Source organism: Capra hircus, unplaced genomic scaffold, assembly GCF_001704415.2.
Source record: "Capra hircus breed San Clemente unplaced genomic scaffold, ASM170441v1, whole genome shotgun sequence".
In the NCBI taxonomy this organism is placed as follows: Eukaryota; Metazoa; Chordata; class Mammalia; order Artiodactyla; family Bovidae; genus Capra; species Capra hircus.
In genome coordinates this window covers 10,591-22,460 of record NW_017218507.1, presented here as the reverse complement: position 1 = coordinate 22,460, position 11,870 = coordinate 10,591, and the positions used below count along the sequence as shown (strand labels likewise).

General features: G+C 41.4%; 1 pseudogene; it reads left to right on the top strand.

Moving 5' to 3' along the window:
- The first annotated feature begins 958 nt into the window (after nt 1-958).
- LOC108635543 lies at nt 959-3,234 on the top strand (annotated as a pseudogene).
- Nucleotides 3,235-11,870: the final 8,636 nt, after the last annotated feature.

The following is an 11,870-nucleotide window of genomic DNA, read 5'->3' as shown; positions in this document are numbered from 1 at the left end:
TTGGTATTTTGTGAGATTCTTTGTCTAGCAGGGAAATATGGCCCTAGCTCTGAGGGCCAGGCCAGCTCTCAACTATTAGAAGCTACCCTTCCTTTCTTTCTCATTCCACATAGTATATCCCATGAGGTAAGTATTATGAAATAACTCCTGCTTTGAGAAGTCATAAGGCTTGGCCAAGTTCACGTGGCTACTAAGTAGACAGTCGAGTCCATGAAGTTTCACCACCTTCTCCGGCAAAGGGAAGCAATCTATAAAGCAATATACTTCTCAGCCTTGAACCCCAATGGCCACAAAAAACCTTTCTTTTTGGTCTGTATCACAACTTGGCTGCCAGGGGCTGGACTCCAGTTATATGAAGTGTATCACCAAAGAGGGAAGTTTAATAGCTATGTCTTAACAGGCCAGCCCAGTCAAAACTAGCAAAAATCAGAATCCAGATTTGTGTCCTGCACTGGCTTGACAAGTGCTGTGAAGAAAAGAAAGTCTTAGACAGAGTGGTCTCTGTTGTCCAGGAAAGTTAGTGCGTGTGGCATTCTGCTTCACCCACACAGCCTCTCTGGAATTCTGGGGCCTGTCCATAAGGGCATAGATTTTTCCCAGAAAATACACGGGGCATAACTGAATCATATGTATACAGATGTGAGTCTCAGGTCAAAAGTTCAGCCTGATGTGCTGATAAATTTATAAAAACACCAAAGAATCCAAACAAAAGCAACTCTAGGGACTCACCCAGAACCCGTACAGGACAGCGTTAGAATATACCAGAGAATGAGGCAAGCTCGACAGGCATTTCCACTGAATGCAGCACGTAAAAGGGATCCAAAAAATCCCCTTATTCACCCCCCCGGGGCCCCTTTTGTGTTGTTCTTCGCCAACGCAGCAGCCGCCCTGCCTATATAGCCCGCGCGCGGCTGGGGCCTCATAGCACTGAACTCGCATCATCCGTTGTCAATCAGCCATGGGGAAGGTGAATGGAACACAAGGAAATAAAATGGAGGGGGAAATGCCTTTATACAGGATTTATTACGGGGAGCTAATGATTTAATTTTGAATTATTCTTCCTTTGCAGATCACATTCTACGAGGACGCGGGCTTCCAGGGCCGCCGCTACGAGTGCAGCAGCGACTGCCCCAACCTGCAGCCCTACTTCAGCCGCTGCAACTCCATCCGCGGTGGACAGCGGCTGCTGGATGCTGTATGAGCGCGCCCAACTTCCAGGGCCACCAGTACTTCCTGCGGCGCGCGCGACTACCCCGGACTACCAGCAGTGGATGGGCCTCAACGACTCCATCCGCTCCTGCTGTCTCATTCCCGACGTGAGTTCCGCTTGATTCCAATCCTGCCGCCCTGAGCTGTCCTGCCAGTCTTCGCTTACCGATGGGGTGTTAAGGCATGGACGGTTTCCTTTAAGTAAGAGTTAAGTGGGCCTTTCGGAAGCTGACAAAGCCCAGTTAGATCTAAGGCGCGCGCAGGCCGGCGCGCCAGCGCACACACCCACGCCACCCACACCACACCCACACACACCACACACACACACACACGCAACACACACACACACACACCACACACACACACCCCAGCAGAGAATTTAAGAATGAATTCACTTAGGGAAGGAGTCAGTTTTGTTTTTAATTTTTACTGCCATTAGGTCAAACAGAGCTTGTCTGTAACAAATGTTAATATCACTGCAGGATTTAACACAAGTGGGGAGCCAGTTGGGCATAAGAAGGCAGTATTTCTAACAAATCATTTTTTAACCTATAGTAAAGGAATTGATCGGAGAAGGCACTGGCAACCCACTCCAGTACTCATGCCTGGAAACTCCCATGGATGAGGAGCCTGGTAGGCTGCAGTCCGTGGGTCACTAAGAGTCGGGCACGACTGAGCACCTTCCCTTTCACTTTAAACTTTCATGCATTGGAGAAGAAATGGCAACCCACTCCAGTGTTCTTGCCTGGAGAATCCCAGGGATGGAGAGCCTGGTGGGGTGCCCTCTATGGGTCGCACAGAGTCGGATAGGACTGAAGCGACTTAGCAGCAGCAGCAGCAGCAAAGGAATTGATAACGAACAAATTTGATAGTTTCCAGTACACAGACTAATAAATATGGACAAGTCTATTATTAATTAAGCTGTTCAAAGATATTGTCCAATTCTGGGGAAAGTAATTTTTCTTAATTTGGAAAGTCAATTGAATTCTGGTTTCAGACTATTTAAACAAAATTTCCACCAAAGTTATGGTTTTAAAAAATCTTATTTTAGTGGTAAATTTATGTGTATATGTATATACATTTGGGTTTCCCTGTAGCCCAGCTGGTAAAGAATCCACCTGCAATGCAGGAGACCCCGGTTCCATTCCTGGGTCAGGAAGATCCACTGGAGAATGGATAGGCTACCCACTCCAGTGTTCTTAGCCTTCCTTTCCTGGTGCTCAGCTGGTAAAGAATCTACCTGCAATGTGGGAGACCTGGGTTCGATCCTTGGGTTGGGAAGATCCCTGGAGAAGGGAATGAGCTAACTACTTCAGTATTCTGGCCTAGAGAATTCTATGGGCTGTATAGTGCATGGGGTCCAAAGAGTTGACATGACTGAGCAACTTTCACACACTCCTATATACATTTAGCAAATAATACTCATATTAAAATATTAACAAAATACCTAACATTTTCCTCCCAAATATAAATTTGAGTTATCACGTAGGAATCAAGAAATTAGGGAATTAAGTATTAGGAATCAAGATATTTGATTTCTTGATGGAGTCTAATCCAGACCTTGAACCTCTTAAAATTCCACCTCCCACATTAAAAAATGGAAAATGAACACACAAATATTTGTTAATATTTGCTAGTAGAATACAGATCACAGCAATTTCAGAGTCTCAGTTCTCACATTGCCATCTCATGTCCCAACCTGGCAAGTTCATCTGTTTGGTTGCTTTTTCTGCTCCTTCTCTGTTTGGACCGAGCAGACAAGCTCCCATAGGCTGCGGCTGTATGAGAGAGAGGACCACAAAGGCCTCATGGCGGAGCTGAGCGAGGATTGCGCCTGCCTCCAGGACCGGCTTCCGCCTGAGCGAGGTCCGCTCGCTGCACGTGCTGGAGGGCTGCTGGGTCCTCTACGAGATGCCAACTACCGGGCGGCAGTACTGCTGCGGCCCAAGAGTACAGGCGCTACCAAGACTGGGGGCCGTGGATGCCAAGGCAGGCTCTCTGCGGAGGGTGGTGGATTTATACTAAAATAGGTTCACACTACTATTTTCTCATTTTGGAATCTAATAAAGTATTTAGTCTGTATTGTTGGCAATCGCTGCTTCTGTTTTCTTTCATTGTGTGCCAGTTAATCCACCTGTAAATGCTCCCTGTTAAAGGTTGAGAAGTGGATAAGGTGTGTGTGGGGGGTGGGGGCAGGGAGGTCTCTTCGGGTAGAATGAGTTTTGAACAAGGGTCAAGAGTGGAGGTGGAGAAAAGAGGGAGCCTGACTGAGAAGGAAATTGAAGCAGAGAAATGGGGATTTCCCTTGTGGTCCGATGCTTAAGAATCTGCCTCACAATGCAAGGAAATGGGTTCATCCCTGTTAGGGAACTAAGAGCCACACGCAGCAGACCAACTAAGCCCTCATAGGGCAACTACAGAGTCCCTGTACCTCATGGAAAGAGGCCACATGATGGCAAGAAGAACCTGAGTGCCTCAACTAAGACGCAGCTAAAGAAATCAATAAATATTCAAATGAGATAAATGGGAGGGGGTGACTGGGGAAAACAGCATTCAACGGAGAACTAAGGAACAGCATTACTGCAGTTTCCTTCTGACCAAGAAGTAGTTGTGAGCCACAGAGAGTCACAGATGAGTGGTGAAGGGCAGCCCATTTGCAAAAAGACTGATTAGACTACATAAGGAATTGTAGCTTTGTTTTACTTTCAAGTAGAGTATTATATAACTAATGCCAGGGCTGCCATCAGTCATTGGCATACTTTTGGACTCAGTTGAAGACCCTCCTCCTTATCCAAAATAACTCCTGATTAGGGTGCACCTCTTGGCCTGTTCAGCTACTGGACCAAACACTGTGTGAATTTCAGAAACTGCACAGCTGTACACAGTGCCCAGCTAATGCAAGTAAATTAATGAGATAGACATTAGCATTCTAAATTAGATTTGCATAATATAGTGTGCTGCAAACAAAAAGAAGTTCTTTACCAAAAAAAAAGCTCAAATTTAAAGGCACATTAAACAAAGTCATAATTTCTAGTGTTTTGAAGTAACATCTGCTTGCCTCTGCGTATTTTTACCTATAGTAAATATGCAGCAAAGCCCTGCATAGTTTTTAACTGAAAATACTTTCATCAGAGAAAATTGTTAATATTTTTAATTTGAAATTTTACCTCCAAAGTGAAAGTCTCTCATAAGCTTACTACTTTATGCATCCTATAAAGAAAGTGGAGGAGTCCTTCTGAGTCCCACTTTTCATTCCTAGCCCTTTTTTACACTTAGTGGGTACGCCTCTCAAAATGTTCCCTCATTTATATAGCTGTCTCATGAAGCACATGCTTTTTTTCTCTACAAGAATGAAATTATGCTGTACATATTAGTCTGCAGCTGGCTTTTAAAGTGTAATGTGATATGGATAGCTATCTAGGTAAGCACCTTGTTTTGCTTAATGGCTGCACTGTGATCCATTGTTGGAGATCTGCTGGATTATTTAATAATTTATTCATTGGTAACTGGGCTTTTCCAGTTTTGCTTTTACAAACAAGGCTACAATGAATATCATTGGATATATATCTTTATTTATGCATGCATGCTGCATGCTAAGTTGCTTCAGTTGTACACTTTGCAACCCCAGGGATGGTAGCCCACCAGGCTCCTCTGTCCAAGGGGTTCTCCAGGCAAGAATACTGGAGTGGGTTGCCATTTCCTTCTCCAGGGAACCTTCCCAACCCAGGGATCAAACCTGCATTTTTTATGTCTCCTGCACTGGCAAATGGGTTCTTTACCACTAGTGCTCCCTGGGAAGCCCCATATTTATACATGCTATAGTTTCTGGAGCACAGAGACCTAGGAGTGACATTGTCACTCATAGCACAAGTTATTTTTTCTTTCAATGGACTGCTCAATTATTAACCACCAGCGAGCCTAACTTCTTTGAGTTAGGAGTGTCACTATTTACTGAGCACCTACCGTAGGCCTGCTGTGTACAGCACTGGCAATGAAAAAAGAAAGCAAGCAGAAGGCATTGTCCCGCCTGCGACAGAACCCTACACAAAAATACTAAACACTAACAATAAACAATTAATACATGATCACTTTTTTTTGGTCCAGTGCTTCCCAAGTACTTCCCAAGTGTATTCCTAAATAATACACATACACGTGTAATCACTTATTTAACAAGTACTGTTACTGCCCAGTTTTAAGGCATCCCATGACACATTTCTAAGGGAAAAAATGTGTTTCTATATTTTTTGTGATACCTGTTTTTATTCCTTAACATTTGTGGAGGGAAAATATTTTCCTGGTATGATACACACATTTAGAACTTCCTTACACACCTTGGGCTTCACTGATAGCTCAGTTGGTAAAGAATCTGCCTGCAATGCAGGAGTCCCCGGTTCCATTCCTGGGTCAGAAAGATCCTCTGGAGAAGGGATAGGCTACCCACTCCAGTATTCTTGGGCTTCTCTTGTGGCTCAGCTGGTAAAGAATCTACCCTCAATGTGGGAGACCTGGATTAAATCCCTGCCTTGGGAAGATCCCCTGGAGAAGGGAAAGGCTACCCACTCCAGTATTCTGGCCTGGAGAATTCCATGGACTGTATAGTTCATGAGGTCCCAAAGAGTTGGACACAACTGAGCCACTTTCACTTTACATACCTTACCTTTCTGTGACACTTTTTTCTTTTTTATGGAACAAGTCCAGTGAAAACAGTTTTCAGTGAATAGGAAAAAAAAAATTAGTTTTGACACAACAAACAAAAGATTGCATGGCAGGAGTAGCTAATTCCAGCCTTTGGCCCTTTGGCTACTTCTACCCCCATCCCACTCGTACCTTTCTGACCCTTTTTCTAGCCCACTGGTCTCTTTTTCATAAAGATTTTTGTTTTATGTGGGCCATTTTTTAAAGTGTTTATTGAATTGATACACTATGGCTTCTAGTTTATGTTTGGGGTTTTTGGCCATGAGGCATGTGGGCTCGTAGTTCCCTGACCAGGGATCGAACAGGCGCTTCTTGCACTGGAAGCAAAGTCCTAACCACTGAACCACCGGAGAAGTCCCTAGCCCACTAGTCTTGAGGCACAAACCTCCGCTGAAATCCTCCTGTCCTAAGGAGAAATGTTAACAATCCAGAACTGCCCATTTCTTGCGCTAAAAATAAACATGCTTGAGATGCACATATAGCAATTCTAATAATAATCCAAACATTTCACAAATGACTTATTTTCTTTCTTTTTTTTCCACACAAAATCACAGGGAGCTTACAATCCAACATGAAGTGGACTTTTTCTCCTTTATAAGTCCAAAAGAGAAATGTTGAGGAACCAGGTTTTAACCATTTTTACAGTTGGTTTTGTGTCTTTTACTCATGAATCATAGATCTTTATTAAAGGATTATGAGAATAGTAAAGACTCACTATAGTTAATTAGTTTTAGGTGTATAGCATAGTGATCCAATCTTTTTACAGATTATACTGCATGAAAAGTTATTACAAGATAATGGCTATAATTCCCTATGCTGTACAATATATCCTTGTTTCTTCTCTATTTTTTATATAGTAGTTTGTATTCTTTCTTTTCTTTTCTTTAGAGCCACACTGCCCAGCATACAAGATTTTAGTTCCCGACCAGGGATTAAACCTGTGCCCCCTGCAATGAAAGCTTGGACTCTTAACCACTGGGCCACCAGGAAAGTCCCACTAGTTTGTATTTCTTAATCCAACACCCCTAATTTATCCCTCCTCCCTTGGAGGATAAGTTCTGAAATAACTCTAGAATAGGATTTGAAAGTATTATAACAGACTCTTTCACCAGCAATTGCTTGCTGTATTTTTCACATTCTTGAAAACAAGTGGTTCTCAATATTTTAGATTTCTCAGACCAATTTTCTTTAAATGGGAATTAACACAGGATTGCCAATTTTTATTTTGCTGAGCAAGAATATTTGAAATTTAAAACAACAGAAAATCAAAACTAAGCACCATTTATTATTGAATCATTTTAAAAAACACATTTTAAAAAGAATATTTTAACCCCTTCAAATACACAAGTTTCTAATAAAGTGTGGTTCAGATCAAGAAAATATGCATAGGAATATTGCTTCTATTTATAGGTTTTTTTTTTTTAATTTGGCAAAAAAATGGTAGAAACTGGTCAGAGTTTGAAAACCCTTGTTTGAGGTTATAGTTCAGTGCCTTCAAGGGCCAGGGAGGTGATATAAATACAAGCATACCTCAAAGACATTGCAGGTTCAGTTCCAGACCATGACAATAAAGCAAATATCACAATAAAATGAGTCACAGGAATTTTTTAGTTTTCCAGTGCATATAAAAGTTATATTTATACTATACTATAGTCCATTAATAAGTGCAATGGCATTATGTATAAAAACAATGCAAAAAAGAGTGGATATATGTAGATGTATAGTTGATTCCTTTTGCTATATGCCTGAAACTAATACAATATTATAAATCAATAAATTTACTATACTCCAATAAAAATTAATAAAAGCAATATACATATCTTAATTTAAAATACTTTATTGCTAATAAAGGCTAACCATCATCTGAGCCTTCAGCAAATCATATTCTTTTTGCTAGTGGAGGATCTTGCCTCATGCTAATGACTGCTAACTGAACAGGCTGGTGGTTCTGAAGGTCACAGTGGCTGTGGCATTTTCATAAAATAAGACAATAACAAAATTTTTTACATAGATTGACTCTTTCTTTTACAAGCAATCTCTGTAGCATGTAATGCTCTTTAATAGCATTTTACCCACAGTAGAACTTTTTTCAAATCCTACCACTGCTTTATTGAATTTATGGTATCAATTTCATGTAATAGTCTAAATTCATTTTTGTCATTTCAAGAGCCTTCACAAAATTTTCCCCAGGAGTAGATATCATCTCAAGAAATCACTTTCTTTGCTCATCCATAGGAAGCAACTCTTCATCCATTAAAGTTTTGTCATGCAATGGCAGCAATTCATTTACATCCTCAGGCTCCACTCCTAATTCTAGTTCTCTTGCTATTTCCACCACATCTGCATTTACTTCCTCCACTGAAGTCTTGAACCCCTCAAAGTCATCCAGGAGGATTGGAATCAACTGCTTCCAAACTCCTGTTATCACTGATATTTTTATTATTTCCCATGAATCGTGAATGCTCTTCATGGCATCTAGAATGACAAATCTTTCCAGAAGGTTTTTAATTGACTTTGCCCAAATTCATCATCAGAATCACTGTTTATGGTAGCTAATGGCCTATGAAATATATTTCCGAAATAATCTGATTTGAAAGTCAAAATCACTTCTTGATCCATGCGCTGCAGAAGGGACGTTGTGTTAACAGGAATGAAAATAACATTAATCTCATTGTACATCTCTATCAGAGCTACCCGGTGACCAGGTGCCTTGTCACTGACAGTACTATTGTGAAAAGAATCTTTTTTTGGAGCAGTAAGTCTCAACAGTGAGCTTAAAATATTCAGTAAACCATATCGTAAACAGATGGTCTATCATTCAGGCTGTGTTGTTGTTCCTTTTATAGATCACAGGCAGAGTAGATTCTGCATAATTCTGAATGACTAGGATTTCTGAAATGGTAAATGAGAAATGGCTTCATTTAAGATCACTAGCTGAATTAGCTCCTAAAAAGAGAGTCCATCCTTTGAAGCTTTTAAGCCAGGCACTGACTTCTCTTTAGCTGTGGAAGTGCTAGGTGGCAACTTCTTCCAACATAAGGCTGTTTCATTTAAATTGAAAATCTGTTATTTAGTGTAGACACCTTCATTAATTATCTGAGCTAGATCTCCTGGATGACTTGCTGCAATTTCTACATCAGCACTTGTTGCTTCACTTTGAAGTTTTATATTATAGAGATGGCTCCTTTCCTTAAACCTCAAGAACAACCTCTGCTAAATTCAAGCTTTATTTCTGCAGTTTTCTCACCTCTCTCAATATTCATAGAATTGAAAAGAGTTAGGTTCTCTTTTACTCTCGTGTAAGTTTTGGCTTAAGAGAATGTAGTGGCTGGTTTGACTGTCTATCCAGACTACTCAAACTTTATACATATGGGCAATAAGGCTGTTTCACTTTCTTCATTAGTGTGTTTACTGGAATGCGTGTGTGCATGCATGCTCAGTTGCTCAGTCATGTCCAACTCTTTGCGACCCTGTGGACTATAGCTTGCCAGGCTCCTCTGTGCATGGAATTTTCCAGGCAAGAATAATACTGGGGCCATTTCCTCCTTCAGGGGATCATCCCCACCCAGGGATCGAATCCATGTCTCCTGCACTGAGCCACCTGGGAAGCCTGTTCACTGGAGTAGCACTTTTAATTTCTGTCAAAAACTTTCCCTTCACAACCACGCTTTGACTAACTGTTTGGAGCAAGAAGCTTAGCTTTCAATCTAGCTCAGCTTTCAACATGCCTTCCTCACTAAGCTACTTACACTAGCTATACAAATCATTAACCCTACATGCAACAAAATCCAAACCTGAACTAGTCCCTTTTTTCTTCACTTTTGTTTGAAACCATGTGAATACTTATAGAGTGACTAAGGGTTACTTCCTGGATCAGAGCCCAGGAAACAGGATGTTTCTTCTTTCTTGCTCTCCCTCCAAAGACAATTCCCAAGCAACTGGTGCAGAGCTCTGCTTCTGGCCACAGGTGCGAGGAGTGTCAGGCCTTAACCTATGTTCACTTAGCATACGACGGTATTGCGTACATTTGCCACTCCTACAATTTTCTGTGAAAGTGATAGTTGCTCAGTCATGTCCATCTCTTTGTGACCGCATGGACTGTAGTCCCTCCAGGCTCCTCCGTCCATGGATTTTCCAGGCAAGAATACTGGAGAGGGTAGTCGTTCCCTTCTCCAAGTGATCTTCCCCACCCAGGGACTGAACCCAGATCTCCTGCATTGCAGGCAGATTCTTCACCATCTGAGCCACCATGGAAGCTCCAGAATTTTCTGTAGAGGATTGAAATTAAACCACATTTTGGCACAAGATATTTACATTTCAATTGTATGAGAAGTTGTGGGAGGAGGTTCCCTATTTCTCCCTCCAGGCTGAAATAAAGCCTTTCCTTTTCCCAGTTAATGAAAAAAGCCACACCCAAAATGTCCTCATTTTGGTCCTTCAGTTGGAAGTGGAAGTGTTAGTTGCTCAGTCGTGTCTGACTCTTTGTGACCCCATGGACCCCCCAGGCTCCTCCATCCATGGAATTCTCCAGGCAAGAATACTGGAGTGGATTTCCATTCCCTTCTCTAGGGAATCTTCCCGACCTAGGGATTGAACCCAGGTCTCCAGCATTGTAGGCAGATTCTTTACTGTCTGAGCCACCAGGGAAGCCCCTTGGGCTTTCAGTTGTATCCTAAATTTCAGCTGGAGCTGCATGTCAGCTGAGTCACTCGACCCCACTGACATCCCCATATTGCTTCTCTAGGTAATCTCTGGGACTCTGCATTGTGGTTGTTTCTCATATTTTGCTGTTTTCACCTATCTACACTCTCCCCACAGAAACAACTCTGAGCAAAATGATGATTTTTTAAAAAGGATTTTTCATTTTTATTTAAAAATTTTTTAATTATCATGATGATTTTGATTCTTTAGATTCTGGCTGAGTATACTGCACTAGGCTAACATAAGTAATTCTGCAAACACATGACTTTCATACTGGATGATGAGAACTGAAACATCATATTGTGCTTAAGTGGTAACTGATCCATAAATATCAACTTACAAAGATTTAAGACCCAAAGTAAAGACAAATATTTCAATGAGTCAACACAGAACTGTGACTAATTCTTTGAACATGGAAGAGGCTAAAGGCACAGGTCATCTTCCATTCCAGTGCTCTTTCCAGTTCATCAGATTATCCTTTTCCAGACTGATAAATGCTTTCTAAAGCAGCGTCCCAGCTTCTAGATATTTATTCCTCATTCTACCCACACCATTCCAGCCATAGTTCCTCTTTGTGTTCATGCAATTAATTTCCTCTAAATCAAAAGCTTTGTTTAATCTTGCTCCCCATCGAACAAAAGTGTATCTAGAGCCCACCAGAAACAGGTTTGATAGGAATTTGATTTTCTTTTACAATAACCTAAGGGGTAATCTAGACCATTCAGGTATGACCTAAATCAAATCCCTTATGATTATACAGTAGAAGTGAGAAATAGATTTAAGGGACTAGATCTGATAGACAGAGTGCCTGATGAATTATGGATGGAGGTTCATGACATTGTACAGGAGACAATGAGCAAGACCATCCTCATGGAAAAAGAATGCAAAAAAGCAAAATGGCTGTCTGGGGAGGCCTTACAAATGGCTGTGAAAAGAAGAGAAGCAAAAAGCAAAGGAGAAAAGGAAAGATATAAGCATCTGAATGCAGAGTTCCAAAGAAGAGCAAGAAGAGATAAGAAAGCCCTCCTCAGTGATCCATGCAAAGAAATAGAGGAAAACAACAGAATGGGAAAGACTAGAGATCTCTTCAAGAAAATTAGAGATACCAAGGGAATACTTCATGCAAAGATGGGCTCGATAAAGGACAGAAATGGTATGGACCTAACAGAAGCAGAAGATATTAAGAAGAGGTGGCAAGAATACACAGAAGAACTGTACAAAAAAGATCCTCAAGACCAAGATAATCACGATGGTGTGATCACTCA